Raw genomic sequence first — 12,784 nt, 5'->3', positions numbered from 1 at the left:
TCAGTCTGCTGAAGGGAGTGTTGAAAGACCAAGGAACAGTCCTTTTGGCTGGGGAGGGCTGCACACAATTTATTTTCACTCATGGTCATTTCCTTTCATGCTAAGATAAGTAGATAGATAGATAAGTAATAAGTAGATAAGTAATAAGTAGATAGGTAAATAATCTTCCTCTTCTCAACTACATCTTTAATTATAGTAGACAGAAAATAATTTACATTACAATTTCTTTTGGATCCATTAGTTTGTTCGACATAGAGCTAACCATGGCATTACTTTCTTTTGACGGTGTTATAGTGGAAGGGTTTTGGTAACACACAATGCAGCATGTCAATGCAATAACATTCAAAAAAATAGCATCTAGATAGCCTGGTTTTAAAGGGTTAAGGAGATATAGGGATAATAAGCCTTAAATTAGCTCAATCCAGTCCATAGCACCATCAGAAGAGAATTAATAAGAATAATTGATACAATAACCTTGGAAAGCAATTTGAATTTGGAGTATGTTAAGTCTCTCAGCATATAACAGAACGATATAATAGGTCAAGTCATTAATTGGAATATTGTTATAGATTGAAGAGAGACCTGATTAAAAATAAAGAAAAGATTATTCCATTATTTTTCCTTTTACAATCATTTCAGTAGACAAATGTCTGTTATAAAATGTGCCTTGAAATATTTGAAGATGGATTTTATATTCCATTCAAAGTAAACACATCCAGAACCAATAAGCGAGTTACTCTCACGTCTATCTAAGCTTTTATCAATAGACTTAATAGTAAAACAAACAAACAACAGCAAATGTTGTTTGCTTTTTTTTTTTTTCTTTTTTTTTTTTCTTTTTAAAAGAAATGCTTTTCACGTGATTCCTGAAAGCAGGGCTTTTAGACCTTCAAAAATGAGAGCTCCTGTCGCTGCACTTTAAGGATGGATGCAATGGACAAGACAGTACATTGGTGTAAGGGCTGGGAAGGGACAAGGAGGAGGTCGACACTCTGGGTGAGGGAGGCAGGGTGCAGGATGGTGTCTGCTCTGTCCTGCTCATGCTGTATGCTTTGCCAGCAACAGTTCCCCTTCAAACCTACTCATCAGGTTGCATTTTATATACTATTTCTAACTTGCAAACTGCTTCTGAACACGTCAAAAACTCAAAAATTCCCCAAACATATCAATAAAGTCTGTCTTAGATGATATCCTTTAAAAACACCAAAAGAAATCTGCTGCCATTTGCACAACCTCAAGAGCCTGTTCTCCAAGCAGAGCTCCTTTCCAGGTGTTCAGTTCTTCCCTCGGGAAAACCAGCACAGGTTTTGAGGATGCCGACATGCTGCAGTGCATAGCACATCCATAGGCTTTTCCTCTGTCAGCTGAAACTTCACTACTTAAGGTTTTCTATTCTTTGCAACACTGAAAAAAAGAAGAAAAAAAAAAAAGCTTGCACAATTGTATTATTTTTGTTTGTTTTTTTAAAAACCCACTAGTAAGCATCTATTTTTCACACGAGTTTTGCTCTTATATGCGGCAGGAGTTCGAGTTATAGATTAGTGGCAGAGAATTAATGAGATTTCATCTTCTTAGTCTAATAATAACAGGGATGTGACCAAAGGGGATGTAGAATGGAAAAAGAAAACACCATTCCATTATAGGAGCAGTTATGTTATATACTTTTATATTGGTTTGAAACTCACTGTTTCTTTAGATCTTCATACATTCAGTTCCCTTCTTGCTGTTACCCCGGGGTTTAGTATATAAAAAGCTTTTCCAAGGAACGGATGTTTCCTGCTTTTCACAAACACTGCCTCTGACTTTCTGAAAACTCCTGGACATGTTCATGTGCCATCTTACCCTCAGGTCGCTTTTTCATGCCCTTCTTTGTATCCATCATGACTAGTAGCAAAGCATTTCAAAACCAGACCAAAAGACTCCAGAAAATGATTACCCAGCAAAGGACAGTTCTCTGTGTTGATTCCAGTTCACGGCTTGGGCAGGCATTGCCTTATTCCATGTGATGTTTTCCTTTGAAGCTTGTTGAAGTAAGGAGATTTCAGGTGACTTCAGCAGACTGTGCTCATACCCTTTATTACGTGTTTGCAGTCTGTATGAGTAGCAAGCTTCTACTCGTACTAGCCCTAGATTCCCTGATTATATGCAGTACTTGATAGTTACTGACTCACTATTTAAGTTTATTCTAAGTCTATTCTTAATGGAAATGTCAAAAAAAACTGGAAGTCTATTTGAAGTAGCAGCTGCTATTAAAACTTTGAGAATAATTTTCAGACAGAGCTCTAAGAAAAAATACCCTGGTGTTATATCTGACTTCTGATTTTCCTTTCTTTTTCAAAACACAGCTTACTTTTCAAATGTCTTCCTTTGATAAGCCTCAGAGCACTAACCTTAGCAGCAGTTCTGGATCAACATCTCTGTCAGTGATTTTTTTTTAAATGAAGCAAATAAATTAAAGATCAAAATGGGTATTGAAATAATACAACACATTTCTTCACGTGAGGGAACGACCTCATTTGCCACTCTGCTTTATAGCAGTGATGTGCCAGCAATGCTAATTAAGTGCAGTCAGTTCATGTGCCTTCTCAGTTAAATACTGTTGACTTCAAGAAGTGGCACGTCTCAAATTGTGCAGTACTGTATAACACACACACAAAAACTGTGTGATAGAGGGCTCACCTGCTCCACACAGCACTAAACCATGAGTGGGATGGAATGAGGCTCTGGGAACAGGGCTCTCAGCTCAGTGATGCTGCTCAAGCTGTGTCCAGAACTGAGCTTCTGTATACAGAAATGTAAAGATCAAGATTCCAACTTGTGAAAAGAAAGCTCATGTCCATCACGCTTGACCCCCTGATTGCCCAGGATAAATAATAGGGAGTGGAGAGGTTAGTTTCCCATGTTTTTTTCTTTCCTTTCCAACATGTAGACTCATAGCAGCAGACTGGGGGGAGACAGCAGGGTGGGTTTCACTATGAGATGAGAGTTGCAGACAGTTGCACACGAAACTGCCTGTCTTTTCTCCTCTTACTACCAGTGAGCTCTAAATTAAACTGGGTACACCTTTTATACTGAAATTCTAACTTTGATTCTCTATGTAAACACCCATTTAGTATTTATACATCCTTCCTACCTTTGTAAAGTGAGATAATATTATTCCCTTGCCTCATATGCTGAAATGAACTTTAATATATTAAGGATAGTAAGACACTAGTTGCTATAGTAATAGACTATTTAAATAACTAAGAAAAAATCAAAATTGCTAGAAATGCAGATTATTTGAAGGCTACTTTTTTGTGTGAGAAACCTTTGGGATGCTGAGTGAAATCCCCAGGACAGGACCTTGGTGGTAGCAATGAGTGAGCACAGTGAAGACTTTCCCACCCTGCCCACACTGAATCATGGAATATCCCCAATTGCAAAGGAGCTATAAGGAGCATCAAGTCCAAATCCATGCATGCTTCAGCCTGCAGCTGTAGGGGCTTCTTCAGAAGGAGGGACCTCTGAATATCCGTCAGTGGACTGACCAAGGTTCAGGGTTTGTTTTGGGAAAAGCCAGAGGTCATGCACAGTGTTTGTGGAGCAGCCAACTGATTTGGGCATTTGTACAGATGGAGAAGCCTGGAGCTGAGCTCCCTTCTTGGTCAGAAGCAATTAAAATATCTTTGCTGCTAGATTAAACAGTCTTTGGTTGGTCTTGAGATCTGTAGCTCGCAATGTAGTGGTTAGGAGCTATACTGTGATTGGAAACATGGGCTTGAACTTTCCCTGTCAGAAACTGAAATTAGATATACGTTCTCTATTTCTTGGGCGGAAGCTGTAAGAAATAACTAGCATATATAACACATATGCACTACTACCAATCATGCTCTCGAGGGCCAAGTTTTAAAAATAAAGTGACTTCATCTGTATTCTTCACATGTTTGTTGGCTGTGATCTATGAGCAGATATTAGATCAAATTCCTTGGGAATTTTCAAGAAAAAAGACAACTGATAGTTCTGAGTCTCAGTAAGCTTGATGGGTGGAGAAGGCGCCATCCTGCTGAAAGAGGAGCAAAGAGTCCAAACACTGCATGACCAGAAGCACCAAGAAAGCAATGAGTTTCAAGTAAAACCTTTGCCTTGGATGCTTCAGTTTCACCTAAGTCACATTTTAGGCAAAACTTGCAACGTTTTTAGATCTTGTCCATAATCACGCTGAATAATTTTCTCAGCTGGCCGTAGGGGAAGAAGAAAACTGAAATACTACCTCTTTCAGTAAAAAATATTTAATTGCAAGGATAGGTATGATTACTTTCATTCTATATCTCATCATTATATACAGAAAAGGTGAATATAACAAAGGAAATGTTTGTATGAAGATTTAAGAAGTTGTATATTTTCTAATTTTAACATTAGCTTTTAGAAAAATCAGATGTCTCACCCACCCTTCATAAAATCCCATTTGGATTAAAAAGAGTGGATAGAAATGAAGAAAATGGACACAAATGTACCTTGATAAATATCACATATATCCCCACTGAGGTTATAGACTCATCCTTTTTTCCTATTTCAAAGAGGAAACACTATGATAAAAACTTTCTGAGCAACTTGCCACCGTTCCTAAGAAAAGGATCAAGTCATTATTTAGAGTGAAGTAGTTAGTCAGCCTTCAAGTAATTAGTCAACTTTTTTTCTTCACCCTTATCTTGTTCAAAAACTGTTATTTATCTCTGAGATGTAGACTCAAGCAAGAGAAGCACAGGCAATGGGCAGACAGCGGTGGGCGGCAGAAGCCCCAGACTGAAGTTCCTGACTGAACCAGACAGGGTGAGAGCTGATCTTGGCTTGAGCATGTCTTGGGTGAAGTCCTCCAACACCAAGACTTTGCAATTTCACTTAATGGCAAAAACTTCTGAGACCTTTTGCTTATAGCTCACTAAACAGGATTCTTTTTCCAAGCTGAAAATGTTTTATGGGATGAGGAAATTACTTCTCGTCTTGGGCTGATTTTCAAATTGGACCCAAAGTACCATTATTGAACAGTTTTCAGCTTGTCTTGGTTGATCACAGCATTAACTCTATCATGATGAAGCTTTTACACCTTTTCAAAAATAGTTTTTTCTTGGCAATAATTGCCTGAATAAACTGAGGGGAATTTCAGCCCTTGAGTGCTCTCATATTGAATAAATAGTAGTACTATTTTATTTATTTATTTGTAGCATTCTGCAGGTATTAATTAGCTAGGAAAGATTATTAACACTTTATTCACATTCTCAAGTATCTGCTCATTCAACTCCCCATTGTCATGTCATTTTTGCATTTTATATACTATTGATTTACTGTCCCTTCATTCAGGTCAAACGTTTTCCCTGTTTTGGAGAGAAATGGTTGAAACATCTCAGGGCAAAATTAAATTATTTGACCGATATCACAGAAAGGCACTTTCAAAGCTGAAATCATAAGGCAGTAGACCTTACTGAAATCACCTTCACAGAGGTTTAAGCTAAAGTGTTACGCTTGTCATCATAGAAAAAGCTAAAACTATGTACAAAGTCAGCCCCAGTCACTCAGCTAATAAGTGTAATCTGTTGAACTGCTCTAACTCAAGACATTTTGGATTATGTGCACAGCAGTAGTGGCTGTAATGTTTTTTCAGCTGGTGGGGTTCTCAACAAAAAATTGCTGTGGATACGTGCATGTGTGAGTGTGTGTGCTTGTGTGCAGCAGAGTTTGGAGAGAACAGTATTGTACAAACCAAAATGACCATAATTAATTATTTTTCAAGATAATATTGGCAAAAAAAAAAAAATGTAGTAGTAATAAGTGGTAAAACAAAAGAAGTGACCATTTCTCTGTAAATGTCCTTGATTTTTTTTCCTCTGCAACACCTTCTGTGGCTTAAGCTAGAGTTGTCCCATGCTCCACTCTCAGCAAGGTTGGGTCAGTCTAGGAAATCCCTCTTTGGAGCTGGTGTCAATGTGTGAGGGCAGTAAGAGCCACCAAGGCACTCAATGAACTTGCTTCCCAACACAAAAATTCATAATAAATAGGAGAATTCAAGAGCAGGGATGCATAATTAATTTTTACAACATCACAAATACTGTTGTGACATGGAGCTCAGGCTGGTATGTAACACCAGCTCATCTAAGCCATACTCTCACAAATCCCTTCGAGCTTCATTTTTTTAACTGAATCAAGGAATTCAGGAAGAGATGCAAGACTGCTTGTGTCTGCCTCAGTTTTATCAGAGGTGAAATGACTCAGAGCTGATGAACTCAGAAAATCAAGGTATATAACATCATATTTTCCAAAATTTCAGAAACTTCTTAGAGCTAATGTTTGGCACATTTGGTAATTTTGCACTATAGAAATTATTTTACATAGAAAAAGATAGGAAGGTTTCTTTAAATTGAAGTTCTCATTGATCCATACGCAAAGGGCAAGAAATTGTAACTGTTAATTCATAAGCTCAGGATAAGAGCAGGAATGGGAGTTTGTCTGGTTACACTCTGACCTTACCCTACACCAAGATCTTTGGGATTTGGTGACAGAGATATTTTTACCTTACATAAATACTGAAAATGTATAGAATTCCTTATTATTCCTGGTTTTGTACAGTTCTGCTTGTTTAAGTTATTGAGGAAGATAAGGAAGGTATATGTCTACAATCACCCGTCTGTCTCCTGTTTGTAAGGAGAGAAAGATAAGTGGAGATGATAACGGAAGAGACCAATCTGTGTACTTTTATGACCAAAATGCAATCTTCTTCCTTCTAGAATATTGTACGTCAGTTTTATGATGAATTTAAATATCTGTGCAGAATCCTAAGTTTAATATAGATAATGTATTTTATAAGTTCTTCTGATTTAATTTCCTGGCACTCTCTCTCAGTTATACAGTGCAGGCTTTGTTACATAACAGGCTCTAGATGATTGATAAAAATAATATTATAATAAAATGTGAATTAACACTAATTCAATTTGGAGGGTTATGGAGATCGCAATTATCAATATATGGATTTTCTTGCTCCAGAGGAATACACAATCAATAGCATTAAAATTAGGATTGATCAAGTGAATTCTCTTATTCACGTATGCAACTACGTTCACAATTCATAAATTTCTCACAAATTCATAGATTTTAAGGATAAAAGTAATCATAATAACAGTGTCAATCTATGTTATTGTGGCTGCAGTTAGAATCAGCAGTGATTTAGCTCAGACCTCATCATGGTTCCCATTGGGCACCTGAGGTCACCTGAAGAAAGGCAGGAATGCACAGATAGGAATGAAGAAGAAAGAAAACATTGGAACATGCAAACCAGCATGATCAGGGAGCATCAAACACTCATCCCAGACTGTGTTGGCCACCTGCCACAGCAACTATGTCATTGCAGTCTTTTTGCAAGTCCATAAAATCTGACTTCCTGCCTGCAGATTGCAAACAGAGATTAAATAAGCATGGAAGAAGAAAACAGGCAACAGCACGAGGCTCTTCTCTACTCTCTTCCCTTCTCTTTCTTCCTCTTCCCTTCCTTCCCCATTTCTTCTCCTCCATTCCTTTCCAATCCCTTCTCTTCCATTCATTCCCCATGCTTTCTCTCCCATTCCTTCCCTGTCTTTTCTCTTCCTTCCTCTTCCACTCCCTTCCCTTTCCATTTCTTTGATATGAATGGTTACAAATTTCTGTAGTGCATCAGAAATAGTAGCAAAGCAGATTCCAGGGAATACAAAACAAAAATGTGCAACAACAATATTTGGTCCCTGATTTTGTAAATTGCTTTTAAGATTTTAGTACCACTGTTGCTGGAAAATAAATAAAATGCACAGCTTAGAGTGCACACAAAAGGAAAAGATATCAGGTCTAACAAACTAGTTGTCACAATGTATTGTACAGTACATTCAAACTTAGAATGTTTCAAAGTCTCTGAGAGAAGATATTTATCTATGAAAAAAAAAAAAAAAAGTAGTCAAATCCATTAGTAGTAATCGCAAGACTCAATTATGAATAGAAGATTGTATATGCTGTTTATAATATCTTCAAATAAAGTGTTCCAAAATGTGTTTCTAAGACGGCAGAATGGTGTATTTCAAACTTAGGATTCTTTACAAGAACTTCTAAAGTCAGGATTGAAACAATTCCTCTAGAACCTGACTGTTCTTCCAGTAAGTTAGAAAACAGCAAAGAAACAAAAATGTTTTGGCAAGTTGCAAGGCATGTTATAAACAAGGGAGATGAAATGTTTCTTTTAAGCCTGTGCCTCCAGCATCTCCTGGGGTGGGGAAGGAAGGAGGAGAAAGAAGGGAAAATTCCACTTGTTTGGTTATTTGGTTGTTTTTTTTTTCCCCTCTAGTGGAATCCAAATGGTATTTACAGTACAGTCCAGCTGGAATGATACTCCAGAATAGGATAAACATTCCAATCCCATCTGTAGGGTGTGGGCACCATGTCGTTTACATGAGCCTTCCTCCTTAGATAACTTTGGTAATTACTTAGAAGTCATTAAAAATGTAAGCAAACTCCAAATTGATTGGATGATGACATTAAAGGCATCTGTGAAATGATTAATTTGAACCAATCAATACGTCACAATCAGCTCTTGAGTATCAGCAGTGTAGTGCTGTCAGCAGTGGTGCTGGTCTTGTACTGGGCTCTCCAGTGGGTCATCCCTTTTGGCTTGCCCTTTCTGACCAACAGGAGTTGGAAAATGGCTGCTGAGGAGGATGACAAAGGAGATAAACTGTTTCTCCTATTCTATGTGGCTCATTGCTTAGCCGTGGTCTGTAGATGTTCCAGTGTCTGTCCTGGAAGTGGGTGCATGTAGCAGTGCAGAGTAGCACTGGAAAGATAGTCTATGGAAGTGGTGTTCTCCAGATAGTTCTGTTTCTTCCTTTTTCCCAGTGGGTGGCATCAGACAGCTCCTCCTCTCTCCAGAAGGGCAGACTGGCTTCTGAAAACGAGGTGGTTTTGCTGCTGGCTTACTAGCATAGGATTGTAAAAAAAGGAAGAACATTGAGCTTACATCCACATTTCATCTTTAAATATTCACTTTTTTCATGCCTCTTCTCATCCAAACTATTTTCCACTTGTTGGATGATTTCCCAAAGTCATCACGACAGAAGAAAGACTTTAAGGGGATTTAAATTAGGAGAGGGGTTGGGTTTTTTTTTGTTCTTTTTGCCAGATCAATACAGGGTTGTCATTTAGCATATAAGGAGAAAAGTGCAAGTATGAGACAACTGTGAGGGAACTGGGCAGACAGTTAATAGTCGAGGGGATAGATAACAGGATGAGAAGTGTTCCACCTCATAACTGATGTCCTTATCCTTCCAGTTACAGTGAACTATATTTTAAAATGCAAGAAATATGTCAAAGTGATAGATAAGAGAACATCTTCAGGTAATTTCAAATTACAAAAATAAAGGCAAAACTCCATTTTCTCAAGCAGTTGTTGATCCCCAGAATGGATATCCATGTTCTACCCTATACAGGTACATTTCTCTCAAGGCCTTCTTTAAATCTGGTCACTGCCTCTATTGATGGAAAGCCATTATCACTCCACTCCAGTGGATCTGACATGCTCTCCACGGATGCTCACAGTCTGTCCTATAAGGGAGAAATATTTACACCGAATAATCACTTGTGGCCAGCCTTGCAGAAAGGGAAAGGGCAAGAATTTCATAGCTTAAATTACTTTCTCCCTCTTAGAGATGGACCTCATCAAATCAATGTTGTGAGAGGTAAAAGAATTTGAGGTGGTCTTTTATTGTCACTGAACAATTCATTGCTGTTCTTTGTGGTACAATTGCAATACCGTCTCCAGAGCCCTCAAACAAGACAAGATTTCTCCTAGTACTGAATCCCAGTCGTTAAATGTTTTGTTTTTTTGTTTCTGTTTCTGGTTTTTTTTTTGTTTGTTTGTTTGCTTGTTTTTTAAGGAAGGAAGTTGATGGTAGTGAATAAAGGACTGAACACAGTAATTTGGCCAGTTAAAAAAAAAGGACATTAAAACTGAACCATATACTTTCGTTTCACACAGAAGTGGAGAGGATTAAATACACGATGGCTCAGACAAAAGCAGTAAGGCAGCAAAGAAACTTCTGATGAGATTCTGTGGGTCTAAATCATGCACAGCCACAGAACATTTAAGAGGATAATCACAACTCAAAAGGTTTTCAGTTTCGTAAATAACTAAACGTGTCTCCTAGAAAAAGAAAATCCTTCTGAAGTATTGACATTTTTTAAAGAAACAGAAATATTTGAAAAAAAAAAAAAAAAAAAAGTGTAGAAAACCTGACCCTATGACTCAGATCCATCATAATCCTGAATGTATCAAAATAATAATGTCATTAAAAGCCTAATTGACATTGTTTCGTTATAGATTTTTATGTCCACTAGACTTTGCCCAGGCAGATAAATCATAATATCATTTTCAGTGTACAGAAATATTCTATTAGGAAATAATAATGCATTATTGCCCCTGAAACATCTATGCAAGCTGCTATACATCAAAAATTAGTCGTCAGTCAAACATACCTTACTCCTCCACCTCATCATAGGCACAAGAAATTCCCAAAACCTTCCTCTTTGCAATCTGCTATGGCACACTAGGGAAAAATATAGCAAAGTGGTTCAGCTGTGAATCTACTACTTAAAATCAGCGGCTTACTAAATAAATTTGGGAAATCATGTGGAAGTGCAAGATTTAGAATCACTTAAAAATTCTGAATTTTTATTTTCTGCTATGTTATTGGATACACTTATGGCACAGCAATTTTCAGAAAGAGGAGATATACTGTTTATTAATCAAGGTCTACCTAAATCCAGATATTGACTGCTGATTTGCCATGCTCCTCTAGGAGATTTCTAAAGATTAAAAATGTGAGGAGGGACTATAAAGTCTGTAATTATTTAGGACTGGACATATCCTTGATTAATGAGAAGACAAGAAGATGTCTTCTAAGCATAAGAAATCAACACACAATATTTCCCCTCTCCTCACCCCGAAAGTAATGGAAAATTATGTACATGACAATACTCAGTTCTAACAAATTTTGCAGACATATAATAAATGCACAGTTGAAATGCATGTCTGGAGATGCCAAATGTACCCACCTATAAAACTAGTCATCTGCACTGAACAAATAGAAAGGTGGTTTTCCTGCATAGTTATGAAATATTTTCTGTTACTTCATTTTGGTTTTCTCTGCGTAACTTCTGCAAATGATACTTAAAACTCATTATGCATTTTCTTGCACTTATATTTAGATTGAGTACAATTTCAGACATATTATACATAGCAATTGAATTTATTCTGCTAATAGCCCTGGTGTAAGAAGCGAAAATTAATTTGAGGAATGTACAACTAAATTTTTTTGTTCTTTCTGGCTTTTAGTTTTGAGTGATTTCATTGTATCTATAGAATTAATGAAAAAATGCTTTTTTACATTTCTTTTTCCAAATCCATCTATCAATATAGAACGGTGAACCATATTTTGCAGAAACAAACTCAGTACTGCAGATAGCTGGGTTTGCTGGCTTGCCTCTTTCACCTAAATAAAATTTGTAAGATTTCCTTCCTTTTATTTCTTTTCTTACTATTCTTGCACTGTGTTCTACTCTGGAGAGTATTATAGTTTATCTTGCTTATCAAAAGCTCACTGACATTTATTGAGCTGGAAATGTTGTTTGCTATTCGCTGTCAATCAAAATCTTGACTCCTGTTTCCAGCTATCCATTCTGCTTTATGGTTCTGATTGGTACTGGAAAAAAAAACCCATTACCAGATGAAACTTAGCGTAGAAGTAACTGGTGGATATGGTGCTATATTGCAGAGATAGCATGTGTAGCACTTAGTGTTAGAATTTGGAAGTCATTAGACATAACAGCAATATAAATAAGCTGCATTACTAAAATACAGAGATATTTTCAATTAAGAAAACTCAATGAAAACTTAATGCTGGGAGAAAGTCAAAAGAAGAATCAGTAAAAATAATCGGCCAGATTCACCTGCTATTGATTTTTAGGGGCTCCACAGAGAATCCTTTTGCTTCAATTTGGAGACCATTAAACTTTCTGTTTGTTATAATTCCAGATATGAGTATGATAGAACTGATAAATAATCATATGGCAGATGTATAAAGAGAAAAAATAATAGGGGAAGAGATTGCCTTGATCTCCAAATAAACTGATATAATGGCTAGCCAATATCATTTATATCCTAGAGATGTAATATTGTATATCATATGAATATTTACATCTTGGACACTTTTCTTACTTTATCTGACGTGATGAATTTGACTATATGGACACCATAATGCAATGGGAAATGTAACGATGATGTGCTTTGCTGTCATCATCAGGCTGCAACAAGTGAAGATTTGCTCAGACACAATAGCAGTGGGTCCAGAAACAAGGGAAAGGAGCTGCTTACCTTCAGAAAGCCTCATGTGTGCAGGGATCTCCAGAAAGATACCTTTGCATCCACTGCCATCCCTTAAATGAGGTCTGGAAAGAGGTAGACCTTGGCTGCAGCCCCTTCCAATCATTCAGGTGCATTGCGGATATTGAACCAGAACAATTTTGCTAGTGAGTTTCCCTTTCAGTAGTGCCACTCTCATCTAGAGTACTAGGTAATTCCTATTTAAGGTTTCCCCCAGTGTAAATTCAAGAGTTTGAGAGCTCTGAATTTCTGTTACAACAGCACTGTTCCATCGAGACTCACGATCTAAGTGCATGAGCTGAGATGAATGCTTTCTCATCCCTCTGTCTTGTGGACATAGGGAATGACATAGCTGATCCT

This window comes from Lagopus muta, chromosome 8, assembly GCF_023343835.1.
Source record: "Lagopus muta isolate bLagMut1 chromosome 8, bLagMut1 primary, whole genome shotgun sequence".
In the NCBI taxonomy this organism is placed as follows: Eukaryota; Metazoa; Chordata; class Aves; order Galliformes; family Phasianidae; genus Lagopus; species Lagopus muta.
This window is presented reverse-complemented; position numbering follows the sequence as displayed.